The 20,398-nt window shown below is 36.1% G+C and overlaps 1 protein-coding gene and 1 long non-coding RNA gene across 5 annotated transcripts in view; one reads left to right on the forward strand and one right to left on the reverse strand.

Moving 5' to 3' along the window:
• cntn5 (contactin 5) overlaps window positions 1–20,398 on the reverse strand; it is a 120,099-nt gene that overhangs the window by 86,635 nt on the left and 13,066 nt on the right. The window lies entirely within an intron of this gene.
• LOC143412475 (uncharacterized) lies at window positions 6,735–12,935 on the forward strand. Its single transcript, XR_013092969.1, has 3 exons — window positions 6,735–6,930; window positions 9,577–9,677; window positions 12,839–12,935. It is a non-coding gene; the product is annotated as an uncharacterized LOC143412475 (long non-coding RNA).

The following is a 20,398-nucleotide window of genomic DNA, read 5'->3' on the forward strand; positions in this document are numbered from 1 at the left end:
ACCTTGTTATTCATGCTCATTGTCAATAATCTCTATATTAAAAAGTGGTATTTCTCCAGTTATCTGACAGGAGTGCATTCATTTAAAATCTCTTTTTTTTATTTTGCTCTCTTCCACTTAAGATAAGATAAGATAAGATAAGATAGAACTTTATTAATCCCTCGGGTGGGTTCCTCTGGGAAATTCGATTTCCAAAAAAGCACAGCACCGACAGAAGTTACAGAGTTATACACACACACACATATATATAAATACAGAGACAATATAAATAAAATATACGAAGGGGATAAATAGAATAAATAGGAATAAAAATAAAAATACAAGTGAATTGCACATTTCAAGTATTGAGTCTATTGCACCGTTGACTATTTACAAAAGTATTGCACAAAAGGTATTGCACAGTGAGGTGAAGAGGCACTACAGCTTAGTTGTTCCCTCCTTTGTCCTCCTGTTTCCCCTCCCTCTCCCCTCCACTTTTATCTCAGTGACAGTGTCTCTTATCTTTATTTAAGTCTGTGTCATTTAGATCATTAACACAGCTGCACAGACAGCTCTGAGGGTTGAGGGAAGCATGTCCAGATCCAGTAGGAGTTATGTCACATTCATTATTTATCCGTCCTTGTCTTTGCTTCACCTCATTCACTCCCCTGCAATGCACAATGCAGCAGCAGTACTGCTGGGTTAAATAATTAGTAACACAGAAATTAGGCTGTTATTTAGAGAGAGAAAGAGAGAAAAACATAAGGAAATGAAAGAGAAAGAAGAAAGCAAGGTAAACAGATTATTCTTACTTGTAATATATGCAGTTTTTTTTTTGTCCTCAGCTTGTTCACTGCAAGCAATCAGCTATTTTCCCTATAAATAAGGCACCTGTAAAGTTTTTTTCTTTACAGGTGAAAAACAATGTCAAACTCAGACTCAAAATGAGGAATATGTTTTTATGTTCCTATTTCTTAGCCATTTCTTATTCCTTTCCATGCTTGGTAATATAAAAAAATAATAAATTAAAAAACTGATTGTATGCTGTCTAGACAGTTGTCTGCACAGGCTGTTGAAAATTTCTCTTCTTTTTGGAAAAAAAGTGTTCACCCTCCTTCACCTCTCTCTGACCTTTTGTGCGTCTCACATGAATACAAGGGAGTAAAAATAGATCATACAAAAGCAGCGTAAGAGAACATGAGCAGAAGGATTCTGCATACATTAAAACACAGAAAATCACCTAAGACAGCCAAGCAGTTTCTCTTCTTTCTTGAACACATGGGTCAGCTCATTGACACACAAACTCCTGGACACGCGTTGGACTGAACTACTCCCACATTACTCCCCAGGTGATAAGTGAAACCAGAAGTGTCTTTCTTTTTTGTGGATATTAGAGGAAAAAAAGATGATACTCTGTATCAGGTTGCCTTAGTAGCAGTCTTAAGTAAACTTCATATCCCACACCATTTCATACTGTTTACACTTACATTTGCAGGTAGTGTAATAAGACTATTTAAAATATAGCGCAGTAATTCTACTAGAAAAAGGTGCAGTGCCTTTGAATACTATTCATGCTATAGCTTGTCTGGTATGTGAGCCCAGAAACTGCTTCAGTTGTAGTGAGAGTCACTGAGGAGTAAAATTCACATCAGTCCACTGCACACTTAAGCTGATGAGAGACACTGGGTTGCTTTTCCTCAAACCTGTGTACTTTCAATAGGACAGCTTCTGCTGTCTGGGAATGGCTGGGACGTGTCTCTGGTCATTTTATCTTATGTTTTCAGTTGCAGTAGAAAACTGTTTACATTTTTTTTTAATTGCTTGTGTGAGTTGTTGTTCATTTGTCCTTAATAGAATTTAGTAGAGAAGAGCTAGCACGTCATCATGGCCTATTTTAAAAGATTTCTTAAAGCGCTGATGTCTTATGATGCAAACATAATATTGCTGTAGCGGGGTATTTGGTATGTTGTACCAGAGAAACTAAAGCGTATGAGTATATGAGAAGGACATTTTTATAAATGTCACAGTTTTAAATTCCAGCAGAGCGCATTTATCTAGGCTTAGACTCTGATTAGGCAGCTGTCTGATAGCACAATGAGTTTGAAGTGTAATCCTTCAATAAGTGGAATATAAGCTAAAATGTTTCTTGGTTCTGCTGTAAGTCAGATATAAATGGCTTATTCATATTTGCAGGACGAAATAAAGATCATCACTTTAGTTTAGGCATCAAAATATACTAATGAATGAATAGGGTTCTTTAAAGAAATCTAAAGTATTTAGCATCACCTGTGACCTGTGATTAACAGGAAGTGGAATGTCAATACATACATATATATATATTTTTTTGTCAGGTATTTGTCATTTTAAGAGATCACGGGTCCTTTTTGTATGTATCAAGTAAAGTGTGTTGGTAATTAGACAACCTAAGGTTTAACCAACTCAACTGCTCTGTGTTTCACGGAATTCTGCCAGACATGCCATTTGTTGAATCAGCTTTCATTTTCCAGTCAACCGTAAATTTCACATGGGAGAAAAACAATTTTAGATAGCCTTTGATTCACAAGCCAATACAATGGATATTGTACAAACAGAAACTGGGCCCAAAAAAAGTAAATAATTCACAAGCATAAAATTAATGTACGCTTAATTTGACATTTTACTCAAAGATTTTATTTAGTCACTCTTATCATATGCTGAAGAATTCTAAGAGTTTGTATTTTACTAAAAGACAAATATTTTGTTTTCTACATAACAAAGTGATCTACAAAAAGAGTGAATATTCAGTACTCCACAGTAGCCTGCAACTTTTCATTTATATACATTAGGGGGCTGTGGAGCTGAATCCTGCAACACTTCTGTCCAGCCGATCACAGCTTAGCTAGAGGAGCATTAATGAGGTGGTGCAGAGGTTACAACAATGTCCACTGACAGTCCTCATTGTGATGCTTCTACTTTGTGTTTTCACAAGACGAATTCCATTAAATATGCGCAGACATTGTTTGTCAGGCTGAGTCTGAACAACACCAGTTGCAAACATTGCCTGAAAACATTCCCCAGGTAGCTATATTCTCATTAACTGCTTATTGCAGGATATTGTGGAATTTTACACAATGAAGGACAAGCACATAATTTAGATGCTTCCGACAGCCTTCTAAAAATGGAATGAATTATGATGATTCAATTACAATGTAGCGTGACACTTATGTATTTTGACGGGACCTGTTGTTGTTGTATGCTTGTAGTTTTTTTGTCACCAGAAATATTAAGCCCCCCCTGAAATTCATCAATTTGTTATGGATTATTCAACAACTTGGACATGTTTATATTTTTGCTTGAAAACAATGATGTCTTGGATGTAACCTTTGTATTTTTTAACAAAGGTATCAGCACAACAAATATTGAGTCATTCAGGAAAATGAAAGCCATGATGGCAAATGTGCTACCACAGATATCCAGATTGTGGTTGTAATGATCATTTTCACGCTCCCTTGCCTCACCTTGTCACCTGTTTCAATTAGCATACATTTTGTGGATCAGGAAAGGTACGTCTACCAAATGCTGAGACCAGAAATGTAATCAGTGCCACAATAGTATATTACAGCATTTGTCACTGATAGGAACACATTCAAATACACACACACACACACACACACACACGCACGCACGCACGCACGCACGCACGCACGCACGCACGCACGCACGCACGCACGCACGCACGCACACACAAAATGTTTATTTGCTGAAATTTAACAGATGTATGCAATCAGATACATTCTCCAGCCCTGCAAAAAGCAGTGTGTAACTTGTCATCTTACTCTCAGAGTCTGTCAACACGCTGAGTAAATAAAGTAATAAAACAACTGGGCAACATGGTGTTGGATCTTTTGTACATGTACAAAACTAATTGTAGCTGTAGTATACACAAAGTAGTTCCAGTAGCATCTGCATCAGTAGAATATACCAACAGCAGAAGCACAAATACTCAGGACACTGGCAGCCACAAACATCTGCCTGCTCCTCTGCAAACATCTGACTATAATCATGCTAAAAATATGTTTAAGAGGTGATGAGTGAAGCCACTTCACAAGTCTATGATGCTCATCTCTGCTGCACTTGCTCACTCATTTGTGGATACTGTCATATAAACACTTGGTGTCTATATATTATATACAGCACTATGCAAAAGTCTTGAGCCACCCTTTATTATTTTATAGTTTTCAAGGAAAATGGGAAATAAGTGCAAAGATTTAATGAATAAAATCATAAATGGAAATGTATATAAAGGCTTTTTTGCACAATTCTAACAGGCTTCAAAGTCAGTATTTGGCATGACCCCCTTTATTCTTCAATAAAACTCAAGAACAAGAACACAATCGTTCTTGCTTTCTTAAAAGATATCCCAAAGCTCCTTTTGCCTTTTGTTCAGCTCTTTATCAAGATGATCCCGCAATGTTTCAATAATGTTGAGGTCTGGGCTCTGGGGAGGCCAATCCATGACTGAGAGTGTTCATTGTGTGTGTGTGTGTGTGTGTGTGTGTGTGTGTGTGACATGACAGAACCTCCACTCTTTTACCTTTTACTCCTTTTCTTCTTCACTCAACTGCTTTTCTGACCTCATTTCTATGTGTTGAAGATATTATTAATTAAATTTTTGATTCAAATTTAGTTCATAATTCAGTTTTTCATAAGACAGGGAACCCTTCCAGTGAGACCATGTCTGATGAGGCTTCAGTGAACGGAAGGAAGATCAACTTTAGGGTCACATGTATCTCTCAGGCAGGTCCTTTGTCAGGTCTCAGTTAAGCTATTTTCCTCAGTTTAAAGGACAAGACCTCCAGATCCTATTCATCTGCTATTGATCTTTCTTTAAAGACACTTTTTCTGTTGTCCTTTACTTGTCCAGTTTCCTCAGACTTTTTAAGGACATACTGCACAACATGCCAAGATGCGCCAAGTTTTCAGCTAATAGCTAATTGGGAATCAAAGAGCTGCTAGGTACAAAAATACTTGTGTATGTTTTCTGTAATCTGTAGCAAAAATACTATTTTACACCCATCCCATTTTTTCTTAGATTCAACTAAAGAAATGGGAACCAATAATGTGTTTTTGAATAATGTTGCTAGTAGCAAGGTAAAAGTAAACTATATGATTTACAATTGGTTGCTTGCAATATTGGCTGTTTTGTGTAGAGACAACAGTGGTTCATGCCTTGAGTTAGGTGCCTTTCACTGTAATTCTTGAATGATTCATAGGTCAGTGCTAAGTAGCTTAACATTATTTTGAATGTAGTCAAGTGTAAGGAAGACTTTTGCTCATATTTAGTGGACTGAACTGATCATACTCATATTCATTTGCTCCTGTAATTATCAAAGAATGATAATGCTGAACCTTATTGTAACATTACATGTACACATTGTACCAGAACCACAAATGTTTTTATACAACAATATATATATATATATATTTATATATATATATATATATATATATATATATATATATATATATATATATATATATATATATATATATATATATGCTAAACTATTTTCTTTTTTTTACTAATTGGATTAGACTGAAATGAATGTGGGAATGAGGAGTGGGAAATGTATGAAAGGTAAGATTAGGTCATTATTTATTTAATTTACCATAACCATGGTTCTGATATAGTTTATTAACCACGATTGATAATTTTTTCCAGCATAAAAACCTTCCTCTTCTGTTTACGATTACTATTTTTATTGCTAAAATTGAGTTTTTGATGCTTTTTTGTTATTCCTTTACTCTATTCTCCATATTTGTATTATTTTTATTGTTATTATTGTCAAATTATTATTATTATTATTATTATTATTATTATTATTATTATTATTATTATTATTATTATTATTATTATTGTTGTTGTTGTTGTTGTTGTTGTTGTTGTTGTTGTGATTAAATATTATTATCATACTGGACTAAGTGAATTTCCAAAGCTACTCCAAATCCCAACCTTACATCATCATCTTTTTCATGCTTCCTTTTTTGACCGACCCCATCACCTTTTTATATCTGTGGGATGTAGACTGGGATTGCAGCAATGACACTGTGGGATGCTCGGAGCAGCTAGGGGGCCAATGGAGGCTCCAGCTGAACATTTCTGGTTTTAGTTTTAAAAATCCTTAAAACACGACCAAGATCACATGTCTGTCAGCATCCAAAAACGGGCTCCCTCCACAGGTTCTACCAGCAGATTCATAGAGATTAAACCCTCTGGATCAGCTTTGTCAGAGTTCTGGGTTTGCGACTGAGTAGTTCTGTTTCAAACTTTGTAATTATATTATTTGATTCTTTGATTTATTGTTGTTCAGTTTTGGTTTTCTTTAGTTCTTAGTGATTGTAGTTCTTCCTCCCTTAGTATTTATCTTAGCCTGTGTTTATTCTCGGTTCCCATGTCTACGCTGTACTTTCCCGTGTCCCACGCTCCACATCTAGTCACTCTTGTCTCCACGTTCCCTCTGTCTCTCCAGTCTGTCTCAGTGTCAAGTCCACGTCCTTGTGAATGCCTCATGCTTCCTGTTTTATTTTGACAGTCTGTGTCCTATGTCAGCGTATTCTGCTTTGTTTCCTTATCTCATTATGTCAGATTAGCCCCAGCTGTGCTTCCCTCCTGTTTCCCATCCCCTCGTTACTCCCTGGTGTATTAAGCCCTGTGTTTTCCTCTATCTGTTGTCATGTCGTACCACTCCCATGTGCTGTCTGTGTGTCCTGCCTAACCCCAGTATTTCCTAGTTCTGGGTTCACTAATTCTGTGGTTTGAGTTTAATGTATCTAGTTTTCTGTACAAGTACTGGGGTTCTCCAGCAATAAAGCTGCCATCTTTAGTTTACCCTTCTGTGTTCCGAGCCCTGCTTTTGGGTCCTCCTCCTGCCTGCCACACAGCAGATAGTGACAAGCTTCTTCCTATAAGAGGTCTGGAAGCAACTCCGAAAACAGACTAAAACAAACTTAATTATATACAGCTGAATGACTCAGTTGTATTTTATTCACCCATTTATTAATCTGTTGTCCATATGCATCCTGGTTCCTCTTCTGATACTACACTACAGGACTTAAAGTATATAATATGTACAGAAAAATTTGGAGTTAGATATGCTTCAGCTAAATCATCTCTTTTACATGTTCATATTCATGCATTTGCTGTGGTAAAATAAATCTAGATAAGTATAACAGAAAACACAGCTTAGTGATATATTTGTATTTCCGCCAAGACAAACTACTAAGCTCTTTAAAATGTCTCGTTACACACTCTAGAGGTTTTAATCCGAAAGCAGAGGGTGAGGTTAAAACATGATGATGATAATAATACTGGGATTAATCTTGCCACCGTTTCACTCCTTTGACCAAGACAAGCCATTTGTAAACGTTAAAGCCGAGGCAAACTCTTAAAAACAACTAATAAGCTGGACCATTTACAAGAGAGGATAATGATGAATGTTAGAGAAGCAAACTTTTGATTAGACTTAAATTTTTGGTCCCTGAATTGGAATGTTTGGAATATATACTAAATACATTGCAGATGAATCCCCTCAACTAATATCACTGAATGTGCCCTTGAGCAACCCACTTTGCCTGCATTTGTGTCTATGGACCTACACGAATTTCCCAGAGGAACCCACCCGAGGGATTAATAAAGTTCTATCTTATCTTATCTTACACATAATGTGCAGTCGAACAAAACTGCATTACATTAGAAAGTAAGCAGCATTAAGAAAATGTGTCCTGAAAACAAACCCCTCTACTAGATTGAAGTGTAAAAAAAACCCCATTAAAAAAAACAAACAAATGGTTCTTTTTTGCTTTGAGGCAGACAGTGTTTTATTTGTCCTGTTGTCGAGCCCCTTAGTTGGTAAGTTCCTGGTCCTGCCACTCGTTTCAATGAGATGTGTGCTTAGAAATAACATGGAACCTCAGGGTGAGGTAAGCAGTATGCATAACACTATTAAGGGTGAAGCAGGTGGCAAATGCAACAAAAGGAATCAATCTGCGAGCCATGTCAGTGTTCAGGTTGTTTTAGAACACCTCCTGCCAACTGCGCGTTTACATATTCTGCTCTGTTGCGTTTTTTAGTGTTTTACCACTGTTGTCTACATTGTGGCTATTACATGCCCTTTTGTATCTCTTCTCTTCGCCCACCCCACTTGCTTCTCATCTCTTCCCTCTTAGGTGCAAGTAGGCAGACTCTATATTTCAGTGCATATTGAGACAAAGCTGGTAGCACTCCCTCCCTGTTTTTGTTACTTTTGACCAGCTTTCTCTCTTGGTGTGGTTGATCTTTGTTATGGTCTACATTTAAACGTCTTTTCCTGATAAATTTAATCTTGGCTCTGTATTTTTTCTGTATTCTATCAGTATACTGCAGTCACAGAGTCTTGCTGAGTTTCTCCTTTCCTGAGGCTGTTGCTCTAACAGGGGCAAGCAGACTCCTTGACTGCACCCACAATAGAAATAAAGCCATCCCGTTCTACTTGCGCCTGACTGTGAACCAATGTATCAATTAAACATCTCACAGTCTCCATGTCAACTACATTCATTATTATTTCATTATAACCGGAGCACCCCGACATCGACAGCTATTAAAGCATATATTACTCACAACTCCACCGGGACCATAAACTCATACAGAAGTCTTAATCTAATGCAAAACACTACTATAGAACATGCACCAAATTATAACAGCAACATTTTTCAAGATTTTTTTTTTCAGCTGCCTCACGTAGTACACGAAGCAGTGTAATAAGTGACTCATTTAACATTTAACAGTGCATCTACATGTGCCAATTCTAACCTTTTTGTGAGTGTGAAAAAAAAAAAAAAAAAGAATAGCTTGGTGAAACAAAACAAAACCTGTTCCACTAATGAAGAGAGAAAAAAACATGTAAAACTCATTAAACTTGATAATTATATACAGCAAATTAAAGCAAAAACTATTAAGTTAAAGAATTGTGCAAATTTACAATGGGGATCTAGTGTTTGCTAGATAAAGTAAGCTTAAGGCTTTCTATGTTTGATCCCATATTGTTGACAGTATGTGAATGTTTACCAGTGAATCCTAAATGTGTCAGTATGAACCAGTTAGGGTACAAAATCTATTGATCATTAACAGTATTTATGGCATACAAAATACTAGGCAGGTGCCTAATATTTTGCAAGTGCCTCATATCCTGCAATAACCCATCTGATCACTCAGAGCATGGACACAGGACCCAAGCAGACATCCTGTGGTGTCTTCAGAGGGCATGCTGCTTAACTTTGGGTGCTTGTGGTTTGCTTGATGGAGACTCAGTTAGAAGGATTGGGTTCTTTTTGATGCTGCTTAAGTGCTCATGTTAAGTTTTTTTGTGGTTTTGGTTTTAGTTCTTTTTTTACTGGGTAAGTATTTTGTTTTCAATTCTGGGGCTTATTCTGGGAATCAGATTTTTTTTCCTGCATTTTTGAAATGGATACTAGGTCACCTTGTCCACTTGACATCCTTCTCTTTTACAGCAGAGACTGTCATGCTTGAGCTCATCTCACTGTTGCTAACTTTAGCAGATTTTTTTTTTTTTAATTTTACAGTATCCTACTGCTTAGCAAAGATATCAGCCAATGACATTCCACTGATGGTACAGGAACCATGCCGCCTCCGCGCCAACAAACATGCAATCCCCACGCCTTGGGTAAGTGAGCAGTGAAGCCTCAGTGATAATTTTGAAAGTAAATAGAGCCAAACACAGCAAAGACATTTTTAACTCATATTTTTGGTGATTTTGTTGTACAAGAGTCACAGTCACCCGTGTAAAGTTTTGATTTATCTCCTGTTTTCACTATTAAAGCTCTGAAGCCCAACAAATTGTATTAAGAAGAAGATCTATGGTTTGTCAAAAGAATAGTACACTTCACCAGTCTGTGATTTTAATGTTGTGAGTGACTGTGGAATACATTGCTAAAAATGTATCTGCACGAACTACAATAGTAAGCAACTTAAGATGAAGACTATCAAGACCACAGTCACATGATAGACACTCCACTATCATTCTTTTCCTGCATTATGATACAAATACAAATTATAATGCTGATACCATAACATCTATTATCAGCCAATCCTGACCAATATCATCAACAAGTAAATCTGATCACCGTCTTGTTCACAAATGAACAGACAGTTAGACATCTACAGACAAATCCTGGAGCTGCTATAGTCATAACATTACTCCTGACACATGAACAGCATCCACAATGCCTTCACTGGGACATGGGGACAATCCCTGAATCATAGAACTACATTAAAATAAGACTCATTTTGATACACTATGCAAAAATACCATCATCCGAGCCCGCATTGTCATTGTCATTCATTATTTCAGTCTCACTGGTTTGGCTCCAGAAAGGCTGAAATAATGAATGAATGAATGAATGATAATGAATCCAGAAAGGTCACTTCATGACATCAGGTTTCAAGTCTTGATGTGCACCATGACAGCATCAGAAAAAACAAAAACTGAATTAGACACTGAATTTGTTAATATACAGTTAGGTGTGTAAGTATTTGAAGAATAAGACTACTTTCTACTTTTGCCTCTGTACACCACTACAGTAGATTTTAAATCAAACAATCCAGATATAACTACATTTTAGATTTTCAGCTTTAAAGGTTCCAATGGAATAAAATTCCATTGCATTGTGAGGTTTTTATGACATTCAAGCCTTAAACTAAAGTAGGTAACTAATGTTAGCTGACATTAAAAGGTGTTCAGTCTCCTCATTGCTTAGGTCTTCCTATATTAGTGCTAAGCAGAGTATAATAGCGTGTGGTAAAAACACATGTTAGATGTGATGCTGATAGTAGCAAAAAGCACTATGATTTTTAAATTGAGGCTGTAATTGAAGTAACTGAAGGCCCTGCCCCAAATAAATAAACAAACAAAAGGAAACCTGGATGAAAAAGGAAACCTGTGCAACCTCTGTAGGGTCCAGGTGCTGTATCACATCATACCACTGGTAGTGACGCTGACCCGAGCCAATTGCTCAAATCCTTTAATTTTTAAAAAAAATCAGTGTATCAAAGAAGGGTTAAGTGACAGCAAATAAATAAGTAAAATTTTATTTATATATCACCTTTCAAGATAAAAATCACAAAGTGCTTCACAGAAGCTAAAACATAAAAATAAATCAACCAAAAGCAAGTTTAAAAAGATGAGTTTTTAGCTATACTGAAAATACTCAAAATTTCGACTTCAAATTAGAATTCAATTTAAATTAACACTTTCATGTTTTTCCATCAGTCTAAGAACTGAAAGTGTAGTGAATACTTCAAACAACCATGTCCACACAGGAATAGGAATTAGCTACCAATCATTGCTGATAGCGTCAGTGTTCTTAGGTCTGATGGAAATCAAATGCTGAGGGAGAACAATGAATTTTGAAAATGTTAATGTCCAGTTTATAACCAATAGTAGTATGGGGTATGTGTTTCTCTCATTTCATGTCATTCTAAGTGCTTGAGTGCTGCTAAACTCAGCTGGGTTTCTGTTTCATTCATTTGCATCTGTTTGTGTCTCTCCTCCGCTCTTTCCTTCTCTCTTTAATACAGCCAAATTCACAATAAACCTGTTATCATATAAATATTCCTTTTCTGATCCTGTGAACACAATGAAATATGGACTTTACCACAGTCCATTAACCATAGGAAACACTGCTAACACACAAGCCACTTGCCAAGCTGCTACTCTGTACAGCTGAAATCTGGATTTTGACACACTGACAAAATCTTTATCCACATGTTTAAAACAACGACCGTGTTGAGAAATTTGCTACATTTAAAAGCAAAACAATCAGTCACATTTAGAATAAACACTTATTTTTTTTATTCAGGCCTGTGTAATCTACTCGTGCGCTGCACTGTTCCTTTTGGCTGGTCCTTGCTGTTCTTCCTTAAATGAACTGTTAGAAATGCAAACCAGTACCAGTCATGTTTCAGAAAAATTAACATTATCATTATTTTTTTGCAATATTAAAAATATATGTGAAACTTCAATTGTGCATTCTGGGGACGGACGAGACTAACATGAATATGTTTTAAAGTGGTAGAATATGTGGCTTTTAACCAAAGGGTTGCATTATCTGTTTATGAGTTACACCTATTTATTTTCCACTGACCGACATTTTTAGAGGTTTAAAAGTGATTAGACAAAGATAGTTTGAAATATAACACACTAAACGCATAAAATAATTCCATATTTTATTTTATATAATATTAAATAAATATCATTATATTAAAAAAAGCATTTTAATCCTTGCAGTCAATGACTGCTTGAAGTTTAGATCCCATGGAGATCACCAAATGCTGCTTTTTCCCCAAAGACGCTCTGCTAGGCCACGTCACTGCAGCCAGCAGCAGTTGCAGCTTGTTTGTGGGTCTTTCTGCCTTCAGTTTTGTCTTCAGTAACTGAAATTATAATTACTCTTTGCAAAACCCTTGGGCTGCTTTTGCAGTAAGTTTATTTATTTATGGTAACCTGATCAGATTTGCAGGATTGCAGTACTTTTAAATGTTTTTTTGACAGTTTTCACCTTGCTATAAAAAGGACTCTTTAGATTGTAGAACTTGTCAGTGAGTGTTCTTGACTTGTGAAATTGTCGTGCAGGGGTTTTTCTTAACTAACTTTAGTTGTCTTTTGTGGTCTTTCAGTCTTTTTGATATTCCTGAATTCTCCAGTATATGGTTGTGGCGTGGGTGTGGTCTCTGGCCAGCTGCAGAGGAGGGGTGACGCAGTGAGCTCCTGGGGTGAACAGGTGTCCTGGGATCTGACAGTGATTGTGTCTCTTTATATGTTGGCAGTGACAGCTGGAGGGGGGAAGCGGACGTGACAGCAGAGAGAGAGAGCGGGAGTGTCTGTGTCCCAGTAAAAACCACAGTATTAAATAAAAGTTCTGCTGTCATCATATTCGCTCCAGCGTATGTTTCTTGGGTCCAACGTTACAATGGTAAATCGGGTTCTAATATAGCGCTTTTCAGCTCTACCTGAGTACACACAATGCTTATACAACGTGCCTCATTCACCCAGTTATATAAACACTTTTTATTCTATGCTTTGTAGGAGTTACCTAACTTTGGGTTAGTATCTTGTATAAACATGGGATGCAGACTGGAACAGCCAGGGATCGAACCAACAACCTTCCAATTAAGAGATGACCTGCTTTGCCTCCATCACTGCATCAACATTTCTATGTACGTTATACTGCGAGTTCCAGGGAGCAGCTACCAATAAGTATAAATGTGGCACTAACATCCAGAGGTTTCATTAGTTTACCTTCTTCATTGAATTCAAACAACTGTCCATTTACGTTTGAGCCTCTGCCAATGGGGGACTAGAAAAACAGCTGTAATTTCTGGACAGTAAACCTTGTTTATTAATCTTAAATCTTCAACTTTAAAAAAATCACTACTGTTTGCTGTAGATTCCACTATATACAGGGCAAAATTAGAAGGAAAAAATCTGTCACTACAAATTCTAATCGAGTGACACATTGTAGGGTTTATCTTACAATATAAAGCGCCTTGAGGCAACTGTTGTTGTGATCTGGCACTGTATAAATAAAACTGAATTGAAATTGAATTAATGGAAGTAGGTTTTTTTTGCTTTTTTTGTTTTAAAGAAAGGCATATTTTTTCCACTCTAATCAGTCTCAGCTTCAACTCAATCTCACGTTGATGGAGAAAGGTGTAAATTTAACAAAAACAACATGAATGTTCCTAATCAGTGTGCTGTTGTTTTTGATTAGAACTACAGACAATGTGTATGGAACAATAGTGCTCATGAACATTCCCAAAGATCAGAGATGACATCCTCGCATTACCAAGCTTTCTCCACTGAGTAATAATGTATATTTCTAGCCATAATTTACTTTTTTTAAAAATTCTATTTTCATTTCGTGGTCTTGAGGAAATCCAAGCAGAAATCTATGCAAATGAAATGATTTCAATGATAGTTCACAATCTTCTTGCAAAAGCACTTGTTATTTCACTTAATTCAGAAGTATGACCAGGTGTCCCCCCCCCCCTTTTTTTTTTTTTTTCCAACATCATAATGTAACTGCAGTTAAGATGTGGTAATTTGCCCTGTTAACATACTGGCACAATTACATAAATCAAAAGTTGGTATTTACGAATATTTTTGCTAATCAGTCTTATATTTATGGTATGCCCTAAAGTCGCAATAAGCTGCTACCTCTTCTGGTACCACGGGTTTATGTGAAATCATGATTAATGCAGCTAAAGTTATTTTGGTAGTCTTGAAATCATGACTACCAAAATACGAAAATATTATTTCTACCCACTTTCTTCTCATGCACAATTACAAAGAATAGCTAGATTTAACTAAAATGAATTTATGTCTAAGAATCATGGCAGTTGAGCCACCTCTCCAGCTCTAGGTCTACCTTTTAGGTTACATGTAAATGTTATTTTAAAACAAAAAACACATTTCTAAAAGTAAAATTGAAGCATTTAAATGTCACTCTGCATTTGTTCTGTACACATTTTTTAATCAATTCAATTTTATTTATATAGCACCAAATCACAACGCCTCATCACGCCTCAAAGCACTTACTTTATTTTATTTAAATGTCAGCTTTCAAAGCCACCAATAATGATAATAACAATAACAACAACTAATAATAATTATCATCCAGCCTAATTCAACATAAAAATGCAAAGTATGCTTGAAGGCTCACCACTTAAAATGTTTTATTTTAAATGAGCAAAGAGGGGAAAAATAAAATTTTAATCAAAACAGTTTTTATAATTTTGTATAATTAAAGAAAAATATCTTAATTTGTTCTTAAAACAAATTTAATTTTTCAGACCTACACTTACACATATGCATGTGTGTACACACACACACACACACACACACACACACACACACACACACACACACACACACACATTACATATAAAACTCTTCACTGTTATTTCTTTATATTTTGCTTCTAAAAAAAACACATGTGCATAATGCATTATTATGCATAGTGAAATGGAAGTATTCAACTATAGGTAAATCTTCAAGCTTTGCTAATTTGTAAAGTTTTATGTTCTAATATACTCAACTGACGTTTTAAAATCCTACTGTAAAAACAAAGTAGATGTTTCCATTACTGCCGAGTGACATCAAGGTAAGAGGTACTTCACGTTAAATTGACTTCAACAGATTCGAGTTCATTTTATCTTGGCCTTTGGCACTGAAGTGTCTGTTGTTAATAAAAAAAAGCAACAGCTTTCTGTCACTTGATCTGAAATCTGAGTGACTACTTTACATAACAGACGTATAACTTCTTAAAAATGGAAAACTGCACTCCTATGAACACTCTCCTATTACCCTAACAGATTTTTGAAAAAGGCATAGAATTAATAGATTGTGATAAAGCACGCCAAGTCATTCTGTTTCATCCTGACTTCACTAGGTCTTCCCACACACACAATTATCTCTTCTGTACATTTTGTTCATCCGTTCTACCACCTAGCATTGCTTTCTAAAGTCTCTGGCTGCCACTATTCACCCCTCAATGGTTTTAATTGTCCTGATGACCTCAATCAAAAGACAATTACCAAAGGGAAGAGGAGCACAGGCAATTATTGTCTTCACCATGAGATAGTGCACACCTGAATGGAGCTACCTCCTTTCACAGTGTTAAAATTACATGTGCTGCCTGGCTGTTGTGATGAAAAAGGGAGAATTAAGTGTGTGCCTGAAATACTTATATGTCCTTAGAGAAGACTGAATCTGAGAACATACTGACACTTTTAAGCCAAATGAGCAACGTGGCACACATATATGAAGATATGTAAAAGAATTCAGGCCAAGCTAAGATGAGTTGGAACATGGGATAAGAGAGGCATCAACCATACAGACATTTTTCATTGTGACATTGCCTTCCTATTAGGTAAGTAGCATTTTTTTTTTTTTTTTTTTTAGAATTTGGCAGTCTGGTGATAACTATGCAAATAATCCTTACAGTAAAAATGTGATACATTCCACAAACTTACATCATCATGAAATGAATGCACTGAATGTTAAAATCCACCATTGTTTTAAAATCAGAGCAAAGATGCATACTGAGGCTGTTCAAATGTCTGTTTTTGGACTGAGTAAGCTGCAAGTGGTTATCGTCTCTGCAGCTGCTGGGATACACAGAAAGCAAAGAATACCATTTTGGGTTTTTTTAGGAGAAGACTGACAATGTATTCTACATATTTTTTTTTTAAAAAAGTTTAAGTTTAAGGAAAATATATTTGACAAAGTATAAAGTATAAACTTAATGCAATACAACCAGTACAATCACATATTATTCCTATATTGTATTGTGGCAGATAATCATTGTTTTCAATGTTATTTTAATGTTGGAGTTACTACAGAGCCCATCTAGAGATTAAACTGACCTTCAGCAGATATTTGCAAGGAAGCACATAGCATCAAGAAGCCTGCCAAGTAAGGCAAAAATACTAATCAGGATTTCTGATCTGGATTATTTAACATGGGTATTCATAATAAGCAAAGTAGTGTAGTGGTAAGTACTGTCACCCCACAGCAACAAGGTTATGCTTCAAAGCAACCTGCTGGCTGGGGCCTTTCTGTGTTGCGTTTGCATGTTCTTCCTGTGACTGTGGGATTTTCCCGGGTAGTCTTGCTCTCTCCCACAGTGCAAAGACATGCTTGTTAAGATCCCTGGTGATTTTAAATTGGCCACAGCTGTGAATCTGAGCATGACTGGTTGTCTGTCTGGGTTCTGTGATGGACTTGCAACATGGCCAGGATGTACCTTGCACCTCACCCTATGACTTATCCCACTCACCTGCCTCCCCATTATGGATAGATGGATGAATGATTCATGAAGTTAACAAACATCATTAAAAGGGAATGACATCAAACTTTAAATATAATTCAAATGAAAAAACAATACATGGAAAACAAGAAATAATGGAAGGTAGTGGGGGAAAATAGTGATAGTTAGACACTATCTATGCGTTTTGTTTTGGGGTTTTTTTTTTACTGTAAAGCTTGTCCTGCAAGGCCAGCCATCAGTCCCTGTTGAACTGCCTTAACTTCAAATCTGCAAGTACAGATGGGGCCAAAGAGAGCCTCAGGTGACAGTAGACCCAGGTAGATCAACATGGCAGCTACTGGCTGAACATCACTGAGTCAAAGCAAAAGGCCAGCTGTTGCGCTCCACGTAAAGCAGTCTGGATAAAAGACCCCGAGAGATCCAGAGGCAAGAACAATACATGTAAACATTAAAATTCTGTACAAGGTTCACACAGAAACTCTGAGTTTTACTTCATGAACATATATAAGGACACATGCATGTTAACAACCATTTAAATATTGTCATATTCATGACATCTCCTCTTTAAAGCAGGCACCATTTCTAAATACATTTGTGTTCAGACTTTAAAACAAGCAGATTGTTTCCAATTCAACAGCTAAAAGTGGAAAGTTTTTATCATTTTGTGCTTGGCAGACTTTTTTATGAATTTTCCATCTGTAATACTGCAAAACAAGAGTAGAGTGATAATGGTAAGGACACCAGAATACCTTTAATGTTGTGAATGATGTGTTAACCTCCAGCAATAGCCTGAATGCCAACACCTGAGTCTAATCAAGCCAACTCTAATCTGGCTGACTGGATCAAAATAGCACCTGGTGATTTCTTTTTGCTGTTCTGCATAGGCCTGAACTACCTCATTTAGTTCATTACAAAGAATAGTTATGTGGGTTTTCTGCCAGTGTATTACAAGCCCAGTGGGAGACCAGTCTTAAGTGAACATCCCTCAAAGCGCCAGGGTTTTAGGCAAAACCTGACCATTAAAGTTGCTAATGTACCATATTAGCCTTCTGGTCCTGTTAGCCATTTTGACTCATAAATAAACAAATTGAGAAAAAAAAAATACAAAGTAAAAGACAAAGTAAACAAAGAGCTGTCTTCAAGATATGTTTTTACTTATGTAGCAACAACTAAAACATATTAAGTTATGTCCACCAACTAATGTAGGCTAGATTATTCCTTGCTATATAAAAAAGGTCATCTTCATCCTGGTGAAAACCTTTATTCCCCCCATCAAAATGAAAGCTGAGTCATAAATATGTTAATTTCCTTCAAATAAGACTGTTGCTTCAGAAAGAACTGTTATAGTGGCAGGGTAAACCCTTCATCGTTAAACTGTAAGACTTGACAAATTTGTCATGTTAATGATTTTCAACTCAATTTTCCAAAAAGATATACTCTCTGCGCATACTAGGCCATTTGAAATGTATTCCCCTGTCTCCCACTTCTCTGAGTGGTGCACATTTCTCAAGGGATCTTTGAACATGTCATATTTATAAGGTTCAGTAAGATAAAGAGAGCCTGTTTTCCTGTTTATCTTTTTGCTTTCATGCTAGTAACTTATACTGATAAAAGTCTTGCTTTAGTTCACACTGTGTTTTTAGCAGCGAGGTGAACAACAAAATACAAAAACATTCAAGTTTTCTTTGTGAATTCAGTCAGTGTGGTGCCTTCTCAGGCCTTCTATTAAGAAAGTAAAGCAATTGAAAAATAAATGTAAAGATTTTTTTTTTGGCTGAGGTTAGTGTGAATGATTATATTTAAAAAAAAAAAATCAATAGTGTCTAACCTTGTAAAGGATGTATTTCATGAGTAAATGGCTCTAACAGCATTTTGATCTCCAGTTTTTTAAAAAGCATTCCCAAAAGGAGTTTTAAATCCAAATCAAACTGCAAAGTCAACACATTTTAGAATAAACAGCATAGACACCCATTAACGGATCTTCACAAAATTTCCTGATGAATGTAAAATGAGTGGTCAACTATATATTAGTTGAAAAAGTTACTATTTTAATGTAAAATGCACCAACTCTAATGAATGTTGGAAATCTAGTGTCTTATCTATGTATTCCAGCTCTACCATCCATCTAGATGACAGTATAACAAAGGTCATATTGAAATAGTGTCAAGGACTCATTTTAGCCCTGAATATTTTAATTAGCGCTGTGCCATATCATATCATCTGCAATCCTACTGGTATAGTTCTTTAAATTTAAGTGTAATATTACAATATCAATAATATAGTGCTACCATGTGTTTATGTTCCCTAGCACACATGATAATCAGTCAGGTCTAGGCACATCTGACAGTGAGAGCCACATGGTAGCCTCTCATTATGATTTAGTAAAAATGGAGCTACTTCAACAACCTCCTGCAAAGCACATTACTAAAAAAAATGCAAGAATATTGTCCTTCATTTTATTTGCACTAATAAATGCTGCTGCCTGGAAGCTGCAATTACTGATAACATGTTGGCAAATTTCCTTGAAATAGCATGATATCATTTTGAGGTTATGTCACTCACCCCAAACTATAATTACTGCTTTCATTTGTTTAGAGTTGCTGATTCGAGACAATCAAGGAGACAGCTGAACTCTAAAAACTTTTAAAACGTCTTGAACAAAAAATATGTCCAATTAATTTTCAAGTTCATGTGTATTTGTATCAAATGAATAACTAGAAATATTTGATCAAAGTGTGGAAAGTAGTAAAGAAAAAGCTCACTGGTTCTGTTTCATTACAAGTGTCCACCAGCAGATTTGGGGGGGAGCATAGAGGTCACACCTCTCCTGGATGTGAAATGGGTTGTGGGGCATATCATTCCATGCTCAATAAAATGCTAAGCACTGCAGATCTGCAGATTATACACTGCTTGGTATAAATTATATGTTACAGTTGTTTAACTGCTCTAATTAAAATACTTTCTCTCACCATAAATTAAACACATTTCTAGCGCAATACCAACGTATACCAAAGGGCATAATCTCTTAAAGCAGCTGGTTATATTTACTTTTTCATCAGAAAATATATGTAAATTAATCCGTTCTTCTAACCTTAAAACACCGATAAAAATACAGCTTTGCATGCACTGGCTGGCTGGCACTAAACAATCCAGCACCCAGAAATATTCCTCTCGAATATCCCTCTTTTGTTCTGCTTTTTGGACAGAAACAACTTGTTTTAACAGCTTTGTTAAAAATAGGTTGTGTGTGGATATATATGTGTGTGTAAATAGTGAGGGAAACATTACCACATTTACATTTGTTTACCCTCTGCACACGGTTTTGCAGTATCATACAGTTGGGCAAGACTGCTTCATAAACACACAAATACACAAACAAATGCACACATACACACCAGTTTTGAGGACCTGAAACTTTGTACTTTAAATTTTCCCTGGCAGAACCACAGTTTCCATGTGTCACACAATTATGCTTTAAATGAGCTCTACTGAAAATTGAGAGTTAATGAGTATGTGATCTGGCACAGAAGGAGACTGTCTCAAAACTAATTGTTGG

This window comes from Maylandia zebra, linkage group LG14, assembly GCF_041146795.1.
Source record: "Maylandia zebra isolate NMK-2024a linkage group LG14, Mzebra_GT3a, whole genome shotgun sequence".
Taxonomy (NCBI): Eukaryota; Metazoa; Chordata; class Actinopteri; order Cichliformes; family Cichlidae; genus Maylandia; species Maylandia zebra.